This window comes from Phascolarctos cinereus, unplaced genomic scaffold (genome assembly GCF_003287225.1).
Source record: "Phascolarctos cinereus isolate Bilbo 61053 unplaced genomic scaffold, phaCin_HiC Scaffold_5;HRSCAF=322, whole genome shotgun sequence".
In the NCBI taxonomy this organism is placed as follows: domain Eukaryota; kingdom Metazoa; phylum Chordata; class Mammalia; order Diprotodontia; family Phascolarctidae; genus Phascolarctos; species Phascolarctos cinereus.
In genome coordinates, this window is record NW_027555958.1 from 424,275,517 (window position 1) to 424,295,327 (window position 19,811).

The 19,811-nt window shown below is 38.6% G+C and overlaps 1 pseudogene; it reads right to left on the bottom strand.

Moving 5' to 3' along the window:
* Nucleotides 1-2,185: 2,185 nt before the first annotated feature.
* LOC110209991 (monocyte to macrophage differentiation factor-like) lies at nt 2,186-3,002 on the bottom strand (annotated as a pseudogene).
* Between the last annotated feature and the right edge of the window lie 16,809 nt (nt 3,003-19,811).

The window sequence follows — 19,811 nt, forward strand, 5'->3', positions numbered from 1 at the left end:
TATCTCTCTTTTGTTTAAGAATACATCATCTCCTCCCCATAGCTATGAGATGTATATAATCTGTCTCTCTTATTTTTTAGAGACAATGGAACAAGTCCAAATTACAGATTAACTCGAGACTACAGTGGGATTCTATAGAAGTTTCAATGGTTTTGACAATGCTACTTTTGAACAGAGCAAAGGAACCCACAAAAAGCAGTGATACATTAAAGCATACACACAGGAAGATATAAGACGTACCGATGTGCAAAAATCAGGCATTTTAAAAAGCAGTCTGTGGTTGCTGTGACTGAGGCCTGCTTAAAACATGTAGTTTTGTGTTTACCACTTAACATCGTAGAAGTCTTCTGCTCATTCGTTCTCACAGGATTCACACAAGTGTGCAGAGTTCTAAAAAAATCATGGAAACTGCAAATCTACTATGAACAACTTGCTATTCTTTTCAAATATATAGCACAATTATCATGTAAATTTCTTTTATCATTAGATACAAATAGGTATATATATGTAAAATTATTCTATACATACTTCTATTAGTTCTGTCTCTGGATTCAGATAGTGTCTTTCTTAATATGTCCTTTACAGTTAATTTGGGTATTTATCATAGTCAAAATGACTTATTCACTCAGTCATTCTTAAAACAATATTGCTGTTATTGTATAATGTTCTCTTGGTTCTGCTCATTTCACTCTTCACCATTTCTTGATCTTACTATGTTAAAACAACAACAACAAAATTTATCCCCTCTGAAGCCCACATTAAGACAAAAAAATAAAATTTACCATATTAGTGAGTCTAAAGTAGATTATCAATATTAAGCAATTCTCACTGATCAGGCCCATTAGTGGAAAACAGGCAATATCTGCAATTAAAGCTAAAGGTAAGAGGTTGTTTCATTATTAAAATACCAACATGGAAGACCTAGTGAATGAAGCAACAAGAGTGTCAATCTTAATATATCATTAATAGAAGGTTAAGGCAAACGCACCAGCATCATGACACTGAACTGGAACTGGAAAACTGGGTTTTGGACTCATGACTTTCAGTTTCATAATGTTCAAATATCTTTATAGGAAGAAAAAGAAAAGTGTGTTAAAAGGGAGGAATGTGAGTGAATTGATGCATCTAACCACAAAATTTGAAGCAAATTCCCAAATTTCAAATAAAGATATTCAATACTGAAGCTAAACTATTATCAGCTTAACCACTGGACACCAAATAGGCAATGACCATTCAATTTAATTCATCATAATCTTCAAGGATTTTCAACTGATGGCAAGCCCAACCCTGCGAATACTGATCTGACACAAAGTATCCCCTTATACATATGTCATCTTCCAAAGGGTCCCTGAAGTAATAGTGGCAAAGGCAGAGGAAGAATTAGGTTTTCATAAAAGCTAATGAGGTCAAAAGAATTTCTCCACTGTTAGTAAACTACATTGTCAAGTATCTGAAGTAGCATTGAATTTATAGATAGAGGTTGGCAGACAAGTTTTAAATCTGCACCTTTTAAAAACTGGCAATTATTTGACATGACAAAACCACTAGAAGACATACAATGTTTATCAATATGTGGTTTTGATGATTTGCACCTCAGATGAATGAATACTATATAGATGTCTTCTCAATGAAATTCTTTTAAAAATTTCCCAGAACCTAAAGTTTCCATTTAAAAATAACCATATTATATCATAATGAAGCATAGCCAAAAAAAAAAAAAAGAAGTTTGAGGTCAGTCCATGATTCTTTCTGAAGCTAATGGATTAAGTGGTAGAAATTTTTTTAAAAAGAAAAAAAGAACTTGTTATCACACTTAAGCAATGACTTCTTACATTTTGACTTACTAATTTAAAAAAAATCTATGCAGTAAAATTGGTAAGATTGAGAATACAAAATTCTCATTGTAAATTATCCATTGGCCATTCTATACATGGTATTTCATGAGGGTAGACTGGCATAGATAGTCAATACAGTATCTTATTTGCTAAGGGGAGGAACCCACCCAATATCACAATTTCAGTTCACAGTAACTGTATATATACTTTTAAAATCTAGCAAAGGCAGTGCAGTTTTTTTTTTCTGTGCAATTGTCTACTCTCCATTCCCCAACTCTCCTTTTACTGTACCATTTCCACAACTGATGCTGTACTGGTTTGGATATCTAGCACAGGTTTGGTCATAAGTCTCAGATAAAGAGTGTAGACCTTTGGTAAAGGTATTTCCAAATGACACAGTAATGTGCTGCTGCTGCTATGACCACAAAAATTTCCAGATGGCACAGGCGAATAGAATGATGTCATCAAATTTGAAGAACAGGACTCCCAATCAATAAAATTAACCTTCACAGGCAAGTTCTTGCAGCCCATCAGTGTTATTTTCTCTTTAGAAGGCGAGAGAAACACCTTCCTTCAGTGGAAATTGCATTATTTACATGTATTCATGAGTTAACTGAAGTTATAAATATGGTTTTCCTGATCATCCCACAGCATTGATGTTACTACCAACGAAGGAGAAAATCCCATTGTGAAACAGAAAAAGAACTCAACCTCTTATACTTTTCATAGTAGAGAAATATATAAATGATTCCTTCAGCTGCCATGAACCAAATAAACCAACACATATGAGATGCCAGGGGTCCAAGTTTATGGAGATTTAACTATGGTGCAACATAGGCTGCAATGATGAAATAAATCACCATTTTATTCCACATATGAAAACAATGCTCCATTATTTGGAAGTGACTCTTTTTTCCATGAAACAATATGAAACATTGTAGAAAGGGTAAAGAGGGCACATAGGCCCATTCGGCAAATCCATGCTGTGATCCTTTCCCAACAGTAATCTGATAATTTATGGAGAAGGGCGCTGCCCATAATAACAGCAGCAATGAGTAGTGCACATGTGTAACAGTTAGTTGTATGTTCATAGCAAACGGGTTTAGCATGGCTGTTGGCTGAGGTACAATGGTTCATGAACCACTGGAATTGACTCTTGAACCACATGGATTCTCTAAAACCCTGGGGAGCTCCACCTTAGATCTCAGCTTGGCTGGCCTTGTGAGGTAAAGGCTCTCATCTCCCAGGCTGGGGCTTAGGCTGCTCTAGAACACTGACTATTTGGCTGCTGGCCCCTATTGGAGACTGCTCTGCCAGGATGGGGCTCAACACACAAGGCTAAAAGAAGGGCAATGAGGTCCTGGGGTGGGCCATATGTTTCTCTTCTATTTTTTTTTTTTTACTGTGATCTTTAATGTTAAGGTCATGCATCCATTTGAATGTATTGTGGAATATGGTGTAAGGTGTTGATCTAAGTCTAATTTCTGCCAGACTGATTTCCAGTTTTCCCAGTATTAAAACAAAACAAAACAAGTAGTTCTTTCCTAAGCAATTTATGTATTCCACTTTATCAAAAATTTGGTTATTGAGTCCTACTGTTTCTGAATCTCTCTTGTTTAATCTGTTTCATTGATCTATCTCTCTATTCTTTAACCAATATCAGATGGTTTTGATGACTGCTGGCTTATAATACAGTTCAAGGTTTGGAAGTGCTCTTCTGTCATGTTTACTTTTAAAAATCATTTCTCTTAAAAGAATAAAAAATTTAAAAAATAAAATAAAAATCATTTCTCTTGATATTTTAGATCTTTTGTTTTTCCAAATGAAGTTTATTATGTTCTATAAAGTATCCTGTTGGTAATTTGATTATTATAGCATTAAAAGTATAATTTTTTTAGTATTGTCATTTCTGTTATATTGGCATGGACTAGCCATGAGCACTGAATATTTCTCTAGCTATTTAAGATGTTTTTTTATTTCTTTAAGGAACATTTTATAATTCAATCCATAGATGTCTTTTGTATGCCTAGGGAAACTGATCTCTAGACATTTTATACATTTTGTAGTCGTTCAGAATGAGATTTCCCTTTCTTTTAGTGCTTCTTGTGTTTTATTATTATATAGAATACTGTTAATTTCCAAATTAAATATTTCCATTGTTTATCATCTTTGCCAGTTTTCAAGGTGTCATGTAAAATCTCAAGGTTCTTTTGATTTGTATTTCCTTTATCCTTGGTGGCTTGGAAAATTCTTCCATGGTTGTTAATAATTTTCAAAAAATTTGTAAGACTTTGTTATTCAGAATCTTTGACCACTTATCTATTAGGGAATGATTTAGATGGCTCAGTGGATAGACCATTGGGCCTAGAGTCAGGAAGACCTGAGTTCAAATCCAGCTTCAGACACTCAGTAGCTATGTGACCCTACACAAGTCACTTAACTGCTGTTTGTTTTAATCCGCTGGAGAAGTAAATAGCAAACCAATCCAGTATCTTTGCCAAGAAAACCCTGTGGGTAGTATGATCTACGGAATCCCAAACAGTTGGACACAACTGAACAACAACTGTAAGATTAAAGAAGGGTTTAGTCCTAAGCAAAACTAACTCCAAGGTTGTACAAAAGTATTTCTAACTCTTTTTGAGGTGGCAAAGATGGGAAATCTGAGGGAGCCCCCATAAATTGGGGAATGGCTGAACAAGTTATGGTATGTTAATATTATGGAATGCAATTGCGCTATAAAAGAAATGATGAAGGGGATGGAGAAACCTGAAGAGACATGTATGAATTGATACATAAATGAATGGAGTGAACAGAACCAGGGAACAGTTTATGCAATGCCAATAATATGGTAAAGACAAATGACCTTGAAAGAATTAGGAATTCTGATCAGGATGTCTGATTAAGAACTTTGATTAGAGTAATGGTCAATCACAATTCAATTTTTGTTTTTTCATTTTGGGGTTGTTGGGGTTTTTTTTTTTGGCTAGGCAATGGGGTTAAGTGACAACACTCACACATCTAGTGAGTGTTATGTGTCTGAGGCCTGATTTGAACTCAGGTCCTTCTGACTCTAGGGCTGGAACTCTACCCACTGCGCCACCTAGCTGCCCCATCAATCACAATTCCAAAGGACTAATGATGAAACGTGTTATTCACTTCCTGATAGAGAGATGAAGTATGCAGAATAAGACAAATATACACACACGTGTACATGTGTGTGTATACATATATACATGTATTTACGTGTGCAAATATACATATATTTGGACATGGTCAATGCAGAAATTTGTTTTGCTTGACTCTACATGATTGAAATACTGTTCCCCACCCCTCCCCATTCTCCTTGGAGTGGGGAGTGGGAGAGGAGGTAAATTTTTGCTGATTGAAAAAAATTAAATACAATAAAAAAAGAAAAAGAAAGAAAAGCGGTTTTTTGAAGGTTTATTTTGAAGCCACCTTATCAATGAGTATTTTTGCTGGCAGCCAGATGGTGCAGTAGATAAAGTACTAGGTTTGGAGTTAGAAAGACTTGAGTTCAAAGCCAGCTCCAATACTCCCTAGCTGTGTGACCCTAAGCCTAAGTCATTTAACTTCTGTCTGCTTCAGTTTCTCAACTGTGAAATGGAGATAATAATATCCACTTCAAAGGGTTGTTGTGAAGATCAAATGAGATAATATTTGTGGAAATGACTTAGCACAGAGCCTGGCACATAGTAAGTGCTTAGTAAACTATTATTTCATTCATTTCCCCTTCCCTAGGATTTTGTAAGTAAACCATCATATCTTCACCAGATAGTGATAGTTTTATTTCCTCTTTACCCCTCTTCATGCCTTTAAATGTCTTTATTTTTTCTCTTATGTTGCTATTGCTAAAATTTCCAGAATTCTACCAAATTATGATGAACATCTTTGCTTTATTCCTGGATTTTTGGTGTAAGCTTCTAGCATTTCCATTGTATGTGGTGTTTGTTTTTGATTTTCAATACTTTTTTATGATATTAAACAAGATTCCTCTACACCTATACTTTGTAGCGGTTTTCGTTTGTTTGTTTTTACCATAAATTTGTGTTGCACTTTGTCAAAGACATTCTCAGTCTATTGAAATAATCTCAATAATCTCAACTTTCATGGAGGAAGGAGTTTGGCTATTGCACTTACCACATCAGCCCTAGTACCTCTACTGAGCCCAAGTCATATATCATCAGCTAGACATTCTCAAATTGCTCTTCCATAGGCAACTCGACATATACATGATGGAACACTAACCTATCTCAAACCTCTTCCTAAGTTCCCCTCTTTCATCTTTTAATCCCCCAAGTTTGCAAGCTTGGAATTATCCCTTTATCTTCACTTACCAATTTCATCCTCACAATATGTCACAATTTTCCTCTTCTCTCTACTCATCTCATAACCACTCTGCTGTGATTCAGGTCCTCATTACCTCTTAAAAAGGACTATTACAATATTCCCCTAATTGGTCTCTCACTCCCAACCTTTTTTCCCTCTGAAATCTAATCTCTACCCAGCTGCAAAATCTATATGCATAAATCACAGTTCTGTTGTCTTTGCTCAAAACCCTTTGATGTTTCTCTATTGCCTCTTGATTAAAATTCCAACTCCTCTATTTGGCATTTAAAGCCCCCCACAATCTGGATTTCTTCTGCCTTTCTATGTTCATTACACATTAGCTGTCTTCACACACTATATGGTCTAGCCAGACTGGCCTTCCTGCTACTTCCCTTACACAAGATTCCATACCTGTGCTTTTAGTACACGCTATCCATTATGTCTGCAATGCACTCCTTGCCCATCTCTACCTTTTATGATACCCAACTCTTTTCAAAACCTCTAAAACCTACATGAGACCTTTCCTAAACTCCTCCCTTGCTGGTGTGCCTGCAAATTACTTTCTATATTATAAGGGTGCGCCCTTTTCAGACTTCAACGAATTTTTAGGTTGTAAAAATTCAGACCTCATTTAGACCTAGCAGAGAATGAGACTCTTTCACTTATGACTAGACCTTTCTACACTTCATAAAGGAAGGCTGACTTTAACAAGCATTTCATTTGCATACAAAAAAGCCAGCAGAGACAATAAACTGGAGGGTATAGATTGTCTTCAAACCTTTTCCCCAGCCACTCATTTGTATAGGCCAACAGGAGAAACTTAACATTTGAAAACACCGGGGAACCACGAATCCCAATCGATTATTGATCTATTGCTTAGGCACGATCTAGCTTTCAGAGGTGAATATTTGGGGGAAATATCAGATGGTCACCATAGGGTTGCAGCCCTGAATAGAAAAAGTGGCTAAAAAAGAAGAAAGAGGAAAGAAAGAAGGAAAGAAAAGGCCATACCTTCGTTCTTCTATCTCCTGGCTAGGAGGTGACTAGCCTCAGAGTAGAGGAAATGGTACATTCATTTGATTGATCTTTTAAAAAAGCTTCTGACAACATCATATCAATGATTGGCATTTGCTAAATACCTCTGGCTCTTCCAGGTTCATCACCAGGTTCATAATCAATTCCTTAAATAACTGTTATATGTATGATAAGAGTATTGTATAAAAAGTAAGTGGTGCTATTGCTCATTTTTTCTCAAGTACCAATATCTACCACAGTGACTTCCAAACTTTTTTGATTGAGTCTTCCTATCGTTGATAGAAGGTTGTGCTTTTTTAAACATAGCAAAGCTTTAGGTCAGAAGGGAAAAAATCAGAAACACTGGAATGTAAAGGGGAAGCCCTTTCAAATGTAACGGGAATTTTCCACACCTTAGAAAAAGCTTGGATTTTTCTGTTTGTGAAAATGCCAGCAAAGACAATGAACTTTCCCTAGGTAGAGATTGTCTCTACACCTTTGGACCCAGTCCTTCAACTGCCTAAATCCCCCATAGTAATTGGAGAAGTATAAATGGCTGCTCAGCCTATATATCCAGATAGTGTCCCTTAATGAGGCAACTTGCTCTGAACCAGAAATGATTGCCCAACAGCAGAACTGAGACCTCTCCCACCTCTTGCCCGGAAGTGAAAAACTTCAGAATATAGAGAGGCTTTGACAATACTCGGGCAAGAGTCATTGCCCTTGCTGAAAAAGTCTTGTAGCATTCCAATCAATCAATCAATCAATCAATCAATCAATATTTGTTAAGTGCCTTCTAGTGCCAGGCACTATGCTAAGCACTAAAAAAACAAAACAACACACACTAGCACTAGATGGAGAGAATGCAATAACACCTGGCCTAGCCCGAGGCTGAAGGTAGTGAAGACTGAAGCTGTCCAGTGAATGCCAAACTCAAGAAGTCCAGATCAACTTAAGTAGCAGAGACCCTTTACCAGGTGATAAGCCCAGTGGCTGAGTAATCTGCCAGGTCTAGTCTGACAGCAGCTGCCCAGCAGGGAAACCTATTCAGCCCAGGCTTGTAGCAGTTAAGCCTGAGGAGGGAATGGTTCTGTAGCCAAGGAATCTTCTTGACCAAGCCTAGCAGTCGATTGACCCATCCAGCTTAGATGCCATGTCCTTTGAGAGCTAGCCCACTGGGGTAGTAAAGCAAGTCATCCATCACTGACACAATGCCTCCCAGCAAACTTTGTGAGGATTCTTTGGACAAACAAAAGACACCGAAGCTTCACAGATCTACTAGAAGGAGGTGCTTTAGCAATGTATGTTCCCTGCCCAACGCTTCAATAGCATTGTACTTTAAGTTCATGCTCACTCTTTGCCCCACAGGTTCTGTATGTATTTGTGGAAGTCTGCCAAAGGTTTGGGGAGAAATGCTTTGCAACTTCTCTTTCTGCTATGCCATTTGAGTAAATGACTTCTTTTTTCTCCTAAAAAGCTAATTAAGCTATTGACTGATTGTGAAAGGGAAGGATGCCAGTTAAGGCTCACCAGTTAAGGACTGTCACCCAACAGAATTATTAGTAAAACCCTGAAGAAGGATAGTAGTCACCCTTTGGGGATACAACTTGCCAGTGGCATAGAGGGATATTACCTGTACTTATGTTCTATACATGTGTTACTGCATTAATAATTACTCACATGTAATAGAAAATAGAAATTAAAAAGGAGGAAAGAAAGGTGAAATAGCATTTGTTCCTAGGGTAAAACTGAGAGGCACTGCAGTTGGCTGAATAGGGGAATGACAGGTCACATCTGCAGTTTGGCAGTGATTGTGGAGAGTGGATTGAAAGGCTGAGAACTGAGGCAGGGAGACCAAGGTGACAAGGGCCTGAACTGAAAGTGGCAGCTATCTTAGTAGAGAGAAAGGAACAGGCGTGAGAGATGTAGAGACAGAAACAACATGATTTGGCAACTGATTTACATAAGTGGGGTGAAGGAATGTTAGGACTTGAGTCATCACAACTGTGATTGTGAGCAGAAGCGTGGTGGTGCCCTAGACAGTAATAGGAAAGTTTGGAAGAGGGGTGGTTTGGGGTGGAAAGATAATATAATGGTATCTGTAATGCAAACCACTACCTATCCTTGTTTGCTTTTTAGCATGACTCATTCCGCCTCTCCCAAAATAAAAAGAAGAAGGCAGGGTTCTTAATCACATTTCACTGCTTCCCAGTGAAGAGCACACCTATGAGGGGGCACAAGTCAAAACTCTGAGGTGATCTGGGTGATAGAAATTGAGGGCAGATTTTCTCAATGGCACTTGAATGGCAGCTACCGTGGGTGCCTCGGAGCTCTGAGGGACTGATACTAACTCAGAAGGCAAGAAGATAATATCTTGCACAACAGATTTAGGAGTGGTGGAGAAGGTAGAATGGTATTGGGAGATAAGGGTAGGTTGTGTTGGAGATGAACCCTGAAGTTTGCTATCCCTAAGGAAAGGAATCGTAATGTGATCTTCTTGAGGGCAGGAACCATGTTTTTTTTTCCTTAATATTATTTGTATCCCCATCCCTTAGTAGAATGCCTGAGCCATAGAAAGTGCTTAATAAAAGCTCACCGAGTGACAGATGAGGGTGGGGTACAACCAGGAGTGTGCTGCTGATAGCTCCTACCAGCTTGAGCTGAATGTTAAATTTACAGTGTGAGCATTTACACCGTGGATACTGGCAAACTACAGATCAGATCTTGATTTATTGTTTGTTGATTGTCTAAAGACTTAAAGTGATTGAAAAATGTTAATAGTGCAGATTAAACTCTATGTTCTGTCCAACAGCACACCCTGGGATGTAGCTTATCTTCCCATCTGCTGATCTCTATCTCTGTCTCTATCCCTGTCTGTCTCTGTTTCTCTGTCTCTGTCTCTGTCTCTCTGTTTCTCTGTCCCTGTTTCTCTCTGTCTGTCTCTCTTTCACACAGACACACAGACACACACAGACACACATCCCTTGGGGTTAAATCTATTGCTCCTTGGTATAAGGTTACAGTAAAACCTTCCTCTACGGAAAACCCAACCTTCATTTTGGAGATTACTGGTCTAATTCATCCAATTAATAAATGTTTTGAGCCCCTACTATGGGGTTAAAAGCCCTACTGGAGTAAACAAAAACAATAACTAAAATGTCCTGAATTTATAAGGCAGCTAGTGCTTTGAACAACGTACTTTTCATTTCTATCTGGTCAGCTGAACCTCACAACCCTCTGAGGCTGGTAGGGTAGGTATTACTATTCTCACTTTACAGCAAGCTAGACTCTCCTATTGATCCAATTTCACTGAATCTATATCATGACATGCTTGAAATTTTGGCATAAGCAGATTCAATAAATGCAATAAATGTTAACATTGTGCTTGAAATCTCAGGAATGAATTTCCAGGCTTCATTTAGAGGAGCATATAATAAATGGGACAACTGGTTCTGATTGTTTTTAACCAATGAATCCCTACTGATGTTATGTTGGTGTGTGTTAGTTAGAAAAATGATAATGAAGTAGAATAATGAACTTATACGTTCTGGTGAAAACAAACGAACAAAAGAGTGTGAAGGTAGCTGTTTGACCAAAGTGGAGGTGTTTAAACCATAGCTTTCACAGAAACATAGATATAGATCTGTAAGGATACATAAATATCACCACAATAGTAATAGCTGGCATTTATATAGCACTTTAAAGTTTGTAAAGCACTTTACGAGTATTATCTTTTAACAACCCTGTAAGAGAGGTGTTATTACTATCCACATTTTGCAGTTGAGGAAACTAATTCAGAGGTTAAGAGACTTGTCCAGGGTCACACAGCTGGTAAATATCTAAGGTCTTCCTGACTTTAGATCCCTCTCCCTATCCACCTAGCTCCCCTAGTCTAGTCTAACAAATTAAGAACCTAAGGCTCAGATGTAACTCCAAGGTTACCTAACTGGTCCATAGCAGAATTAGAGTTTGAATCCAGGTCCCTTGACTCTCAATCTAGTGTGCTTTCTGCTATTTAGTTGACTAAACTAAAAATGGGTTTGGGAAAGCCAATAGAAATAAATTTTGGTTTAGATCATGTGACAATTTTCCTACAGAAATCAAGTAGGTCAACCAAGGGAAAACTTCTTTAGAACGTTAGAAATCTGCCTTTTAATATGCTTACAATGTTAGACACACGTTAATAAGTTTGAAAGTCCACAGAAACCCCCTCACTCGGTCCTACATTTCCTCCACTCTTCTTTTTCATTTCCTCCCCCCCCTCCCTTAGCCCCTAATTTTAAACCTGTGCTTCTACACTTCACCAACAGGGGAATAGATTAGTCTAACACTGCTGATTTAAATATGTAGGAGAAAAGGCAAAGAAAAAAAAAGTTATCCAACTTTGAGAGATACTATTGAGTCGGTTATTTGGTGCTCATGTCAAATCTGCCAATTCTGCCAACACCATATTTAACAAAACCTCAGGTAAGCAGAAGATCAAGGGGAAGTTTTATGATCTTTCTTAAGAGTCCAGTGAGTTCAGTGAATTTTTGTAACTTTGTAAAAGATATTTTTGAGCAAGGGATCTCTGATGTTACAAGCTGGGGGGGGGGGAAGGAAAGGAGGAAGGAAGGAAGGAAGAAATGGATGGAAAGAAGGAAGGAAGTTAAGAAGGAATGAAAGAAGAAAGTTAAGAAGGAATGAAGGAAGGAAGTTAAGGAAGGAAGGGATGAAAGAAGGAAGAAAGAAAAGGAGGGAGGGAGGGAGGAACTTAGGAAAGAAGAAAGGAAGAAAGAATAAAAGAAAAAATGAAGGAAGAAAGAGAAAAGAAAAAAGAAAAAGAAAGAAGGAAAGAAAAGAAGGAAGAAAAATCAAACGGTATGAGATAAAGTTCAAATAATATTTTATCCTAGATTAGAAATTCTTGACATTTTCTATGTGAAGCCTGTAGATGCCTTCTTGTAATATTGTTTTAAATGCATAAAATAATATACAATAGGATTACAAAGGAAATCTATTATATTGAAACACAGTTTATCAAAATACTAAAGAAAATATGTTTGTGGACTCCAGTTAAAGAACCCTTACTGAAAAAATAGGAAGCCACTCTTATTTACTGAGTAGAGAAATGACCTGGTTAGACCTGATCTTTAGGAAAATCATTTTAGCAGCTCTGTGAAGGAAGGAGTGGAGAGGGAAGAGACTTTAGGTAAGGAAAACAATTGGGCCACTTGCCTCTTCCCAGCCTCTCTTTGATCATGCCCACCACTCCTAGTACATTAAGACAGTGGGGATGATGGTAGGAACTTCAGGTTACCTAGATTCCTAGTCATTCAACTTGCTTCCCATGTTCAAGTTTTCCCCTACCAAACAGTAAATTCTTTGGTGATGACACGGTGGTAAAAAGCTAATTTTTCAGCCCCACCTCCACCACTAACTAGCTATGTGACCTTGGAGGAAACTTTTAGTTGCTCTAGTCACTGGTCCAAGGTAATCTTTTCTGTAATCCAGCTCAGTGCTTGTTTATCTGGCTTGTTCCTTGCTTGTCCTTGTTCCTTCCCTTCCCCTTTGAGTGGAAGAGGACAGGAGAGGAGCTGGAGACATACAATGAAGAGGCACCATCCACTGGTGATAAGAGTATGTCAAAATCCTACCCTCATGTAAGCCTGTCCCTGGGTCCCATGATAATTTGAGTGGCGAGTTTGGTGGTTCAGGATTGAATGAAGGAGAAAGATCATATCTATCTATGTATCTATGCATCTATCTCTCTATCTGATATAGACAATCACACACGTATGTGTATATATACTGACATATGTGTCTATATGTGCATACCTATATACATACACACACATATGTAAATGCACTGTTAAGGGGAAGAGCTCATACATACCCCATGGTCCTCTACCAGGCCGCACTAAACATACATACATACATGTACATACACACACACGATATATACTTATATCGTGTATATATGTGTATATGTATACGTGTGTATGTATACACACACACACACACACACTACCAGGCCATACTCTCTCTCTCTCTCATATGCTATATAGTATATATGTATATGTGTATGTATATATGTGTGTATATACTTATACATGTATATATACGTATATGTATGCACATATATGCACATATACACATACACATATACTATATTTATGTGTGTGTGTGTGTGTGTATATATATATATATATATATGTATATAGGCAAGTGGCACAGTGCCACTGGGAAATGGCAACCTGAATAAAAGAGAGTAGCCTATGTCCCCACAGAGACTGGGGGAAACTGAAACCTGTGAGGGGTTCTGTATTGGGGTGGGGTGCTGATAAACATTTCATAATGAGCTCTCTGATTCCCATCACACACTTTCAAGTTTTATCTGCATTATTAACAATTGATCTATTACTTTCTTAACTCTAGGCAATAAACAAAACAATAAATGAAACTTTGATTGGTAGCATCTGCTGCTTTCCAAGTAAAATAGGATGGCTGCTGTAGAGGTTGCTAGGTGGTGCCTTGGGTGGAGCACTGGACCAGGAATCAGGAAGACATAAATTCAAATCCATCCTCCAGTAGTTACCAGCTGTGTGCCCCTTGGCCTAAACCACTGTAGGCCTCCATTTCCTCAACTATAAAATGGGAATAATAATAGTATCTACTTCCCAGGGTTGGTGTAAAGATAAAATGAGATATTTGTAAATCAGTTTGCATATATAAATATGACCTGTTATCATAAGCGGTACAGAATCGATAGAGTGCTGGGCCTGGACTCAGGAAGAGCTGAGTTCAAATGTGACTTGAACTTGAACCTAGCCCTCATAACTCTAGGGTCAGTGCTCTTTCCATAACAGCAGCTAGGTGGCCCAATAGGGTTTAGCTGATTCATATGTAAAAAGAGGGGGACTCTTTCCAATATACCCCACTAATCCATTATTTAGAGAAGTAAGATCAGACATTGAACAGGGAATGCAGCTTAGACCAAAACTCCTTTCCCTGGCCACCTTCCTCCAAATGTATTGTACTCCCCATTAGAATGCAAATTACACTTAGCACAATGCCTGGAGTGTAATAAAAACTTAATATGGGGCAGCGAGGTGGCACAGTGGATAGAGTACTAGGCTTGGAGTCAGGAACTCATCTTCCTGAGTTCAATTCCAGTCTTAGGAACTTCCTAGCTGTGTGACCCTGGACAAGTTACTCAACCCAGTTTGCCTCAGTTTCCTCCTCTATAAAATGAGCTGGAGAAGGAAATGGCAAACCATTTCAGTATCTTTGCCCAGTATGACCCAAGGGAGGGGTCATAAATGGTTGGAAAAGACTGAACAACAACAAAAGAGCTTAATCAGGCAGTTGATTAATTGGGTGGTTGGTTAATTAAACCAAAATTTGAATCCAGACCCCCAAACTGCAGAAGTAGGACTCTTTCCATTTGTGTTACATTTACTCCTCCCAGCGCTGATATAAGAAGGAATTGCTAAGTCACTGAATACTTTTCATTCTTCCTGGGAGAAAGATTTTGGTTGGTGTGAGTGCTGTTGATACAATGTCTATTTTTCCATTTTCCAGGAGGCTCAAGATCCACATTGGAGTCTAAATTACTCTAAATTCCTGAGTAGTTTTAGAGCCAGAATGACTGGACTTTGTATCATGCTTGACGTTATAATGTAGCACCAATTAATTGGGGAAGTGGAATCAGGAACCTAGAAAAGGATTTTACTGTTTATGGTAAATACTTGGAGTTCAGAGTCCAACACACTCGGTTTCTCCTGATGGAAAGAGATGGGCATCATGCTAATCAGGCAGGTGGCTTTTGACCACTGCCTGCCTTGATAAATCCCTTTTCAGTGAAAGGATTCTTTCTAGGCTTTCCATGGAGTCTTAGGTGGAGATGAGGTCCTGAACCCACATTACATAGATTATACCAATTTTGAACCAAAATATACATTTAAAAAACCAAACCCAAACAAAAAGCACACCACTTCTACTGTGTGCAAAAGGGTGAGAGCCACTTCCAACATGCTTGTTCTTAGCCAAAAGGCTGCTTTTTAATGGCTAATGGTGTAAGAGGATGACAGAGTAGGTGTGAAGGAAAAGTTGTGGGGTTAGCACGTTTAGGTAAAGCAATATCAGATAGAAATTGTCTTGTCACTCCCAGAAGCGGCATTAGCACACCAGGTTGTCAGTGGGGATGCCAAGAGGAGAAGGTTCAAAGAAACACACTTGCTCATTTGCTTTTACAGAGAGCCTTGGCACGTGCCTGTTTGAGGGCCTGAAACTCTAGGTCACCCAAAAAACTTCCAATTCCTCCCCCCAGAAACCAACCTAGAGATTGAACTGTAGGAGATGAAGATGAAAGGAGGTCAAGGAAACCTGCAGCCTTTTCAGAGGATACAATCCAGGCTGGCATCAGTGGAAACCCATGGTTCACATTTAGTCCATCTCAAGGCTCTGAGTCACAATAAAATTGTTTTGCTAGAGGTATATTCCAGACCATTCTACATCCCCTGAGATGGCTGTGGAGTGTCTCCTAATGTAACAGACTTCCTACTCTATGGCAGCTCTTCTTAGAGGTGAGAGAGAGAGAGAGAGAGAGTGTGTGAGTACGTGCATGCGTGTGTGTGTGTGTGTGTGTGTGTGTGTGTGTGTGTGTGTGTGTGTGTGTGTACTGGGTTCCTTTGGCATTCTGGTTAAGCCTATTAACACCTCAAAATGGTCCTTGTAAGTTCCTAAAATAAGACACACCTAAGATTACAAAGGGAGGGCCCATTGCTTAGCATAGTACCCGACACATAGTAGGTGTTACATAATAAATGTATATTGATTGATTTATTGCAATATAGTTATCAAAATAATATTTCAAAAAAGTTCAAAAAGGAGAGAGAGAGACAGACAGACAGACAGACACAGAGACAGACACGGAGAGCCAGAGAGACAGAGAGTCAGAGGCAGAGACAGATAGAGAGACACAGATACAGAAAGGCTGAGATGGAGGAGGAGGGGAGAGAAAAAAGGAGAGAGAGAGAGCGAGAGAGAGAGAGAGAGAGAGAGAGAGAGAGAGAGAGAGAGAGAGAGAGAGAGAGAGAATCTGTGTGTCAGTTATAGCCAGCATAGATGCCATGTATGCACATTCCAGGGCAGCCTCGATAGTCTTGTCTTTCATAAAGTGAGTCACTGTCCTATTTGAGGCAGAGGGCTGATGACCCAAAAGGCAGTGTGGAAGGGATCCCTTGGAAAAACTCAGCCTGACCTTTGAAGGTTCCTCTGCAGATTTTCCATGAACCCCTGTTTCAGATCTGAGAAGAATCCTCAATAAGAACCACTGCCAATTGCTTCATGCCGGAGAAAGGAGCCGAAATACTTCCCTGTACTTAAGATTTTTTTTTGCTTTCCAGTTAATTGTTCTTCCTAAATTGAATGAACTATTTTTGGAACTAACAGAGATGCAGTGTGGAGAGAAAGAACTGACAAAGCCCAAGGCAGAAAAAAAGGTGAATAACAGAATGGTGGGAAGAAAGGGCTACCTATGGCATAACATCCACTTTCTTAAGTACAAAGAAATGTATGTACAAGGTCATTACCTCTTCTTGGCAAGTGAGTGGATAGGATAAGAGTTAGGGATGGGAAATTGGATAGGAAAAGCCACCAGTATAACAGTAAGGAAGCCAGATTAGGCATGCCAAAAGGCGTAGGGGTGAAGAGATTATCAGGCTGCGTCTAACAATGTATACTACGGGCAAACAATCATTTCTATAGAAGTAGAAAATATAAACCACAGAATATTTGCTCTACATCCCAAGGTTACAGGAGCTTATTACTATTAGAAACACAGCCCTGTGGCGTTATCTTATATGAATGGCTTGTGAATGATTTCATGGTCTTGTACGTTTTTAAGGCCTTCAGATTTGAAAAAAATTCTCTATAGGGCAGGTATAGACAATCGTGCAAGGATGTGCATGTACCATAGCTAAGATTAGAAATGCAGATAGTGTGAACATTAGTCAATTTTGTTGGCTAATATCCAAAATATGTGACTAATTTTTTTTTTTGCTGATGGTAACAATTCTTCCAGTGACTTAGGCTTACATCTTGTATCTTCTCTCTTTTTTGAAATTTAAATTTATTTATTTTTTGTTACATTTTGAATTCTAAACTGTCTCCCTCCCTCCTTACCCCACACTAGAGAAGGCTACCATTTGGCACAGATTACACACACACACACACACACACACACATACATGTATGTATGTATGTATATAACACCACGCTATGCATACGTCTATTTATCTATCAGTTTGATTCATTGCTCTTCCATTAATCTCATAACCAATCAATTTCTCAGACTCCATACCACTGCCACAAAGTATCTCACATTTGTCCTTTTTTTTTCTATTAGCATTTTTCTCTGTTGGCCTTCCTCGCCTCATGCTTGGACTGTTACAATAGTCTCCTGATTTGACTCCCTGCCTCTAGTGTCTTCTGCCTCTCATCTATCCACAGCTGCCAAACTTAAATTTGTCAGATCCATGTTTAACCATGGTATCCCCTTCCTCAAAAATCTTCAATAGCTTCTTATTAGGGTCTGATAGTGGGGATGTAATAGGGAGAGCACTGGGTATAGAGTCAGAAAGACCTGAGTTCAAATTCAACCTCAGACAATTATTATCTGTGTGACCCTGGGTAAGTCACTCAATTTCTGTTTGTCTCAGTTTCCTTAGTGGATACAAAAATATCAATATAACTTACCTTTAAGGGTTATTGTGAGGATTAAATAAGATAATACTTGTAAAAAGTGCTTCTCACAGTGTGAGGCAGAAGCAGGCACTTTATAAATGCTTATTCCCTTTCCTTCCCTTCCTCTTCTCAATTAACTCTAGATTAAAATATGCAGTTCTCAGCTTGGCATTCAAATCTGGCTCCCACCTACTTTTCCAGTCCTATTTCATCCACGTTCTCTCTATTCCAGTCAAATCAGCATGCTACCCATGCCTGCACAAGACGTTCTATTTCCCACCTTTGGGCAAATGTAAACTTTGAAAACATTCCCCCTTGGATTTAGAATGTACTGCCTTCTTGCCTCTCACTTTGTAGAATTTCTAGTTCTCCTCAAAGCACATTCAGGTGTTGTCTCCTACACCAAGCCTTTTGTTATCTCCCCAGTTGTTAATGTTTTTCTTTCTTTTGAAATTACTTATTATTTTTTGTCTATTATATTGATCGATTTATTATTATTTTTTCTCTCTATTGCATTGATTAATTCATAGCAGCTTGGTGGCACAGCAGATAGATCATAGGGCCTAAAGACTCATCTTCCTGAGTTTGAATCTGGCCTCAGACACCTACTAGCTATGTGACCCTGGACAAGTCATTTAATCCTGATAATTTCAGTTTCCTCATCTGTGAAATGAGCTTGAGAAAGAAAGGGCAAACCACTCCAGTATCTCTGCCAAGAAAACCTCATGAAGAGTTGGACATGAATGAAATGACTCAACAACATTGATTAACTCGGGACATGTTGTATCCTGCCTCCCCTTCCCTCCTGTCCCCATACTCTTTTGCTCACTGTGTATTCCAGGTTAATTGCCTCCTTGAGGGCATAGACTTCATATTTTTTTGTGCACAAGACAGTTTCTTGCACATAGTAGGGGGATCAATAAATATTTGTCAAGTTGAATGAAATGATGCAAAACTAGCATTTCTGTTGAATGTGTCTCCAATTGTTTTCTTCTAGATTTTTTTCTGGCTACATTTTGCTGTTATATAGCAAGGCCACATCTTTCTTCATGTGTCCTTTATAGTTAATTTAATATTTTTAATGCATTCAAAATTCAGCCAACATCTATGAAAGCCTTACTATTTACAGATATTGCAGTTATGTGGCTGAGTGACAAGGCCACGATCTAAGAATATTTTTCATACAATTGGGGTAAGAAGCTAGTTGACACAAAGATTCAAATTGAAATGAAATCGGGCTTGGTACTTTCTCAGTTTGCTTCATGTCAATGTTTCTTTTAGGAGTTGGCCACATACGGCATCCTCTCATTGCTTGTTCATTCTGCTGTGGTCTAGGGGAAATGGCTTATTTATGAAGCCCCATTTCCTTTATTAGAGGAAAAAACATTCTTTCCTTCTCTGACCTTTGTCTGTTGTTTATTTGTTTGTCATTGTTTTGAGATCATCAGGACCAACCCTATTTTCTCCTTCACTTCCAGCTCTTTGGTGTATATTTCTTTCTCTTTTTATTTTTCAGCTATGCCATCTTGGTCCCTAAGCTTTAATTTGCCATTTTTCCAGGATCACTACTTCCTCCCCACCAACCATATGCTGACATCAGTAGCTGTGAGTACCTGTCAAATGTTTGGAATCAAATTAATAAGCCAAGGGGCTGAGGCTTTCCATCGGACTTATTATAGAGATGGGCAAAAAGAGGGCTGCGATTCCCACGGAAACAAGTTTTCCTACAGTTTCATTCTTTCCTGTTTCCAGTCAAGCTAGAGACACTGAGACTCAGTTTTCTATTTTAGTGTTTTCCCATTTCTTATTTTGATCGTAGGCAAATTTGGAAATCAGAGGCCCCAGGAAACATTACAGAATGGTGGGGGAGGATGTGACTATGAAGGC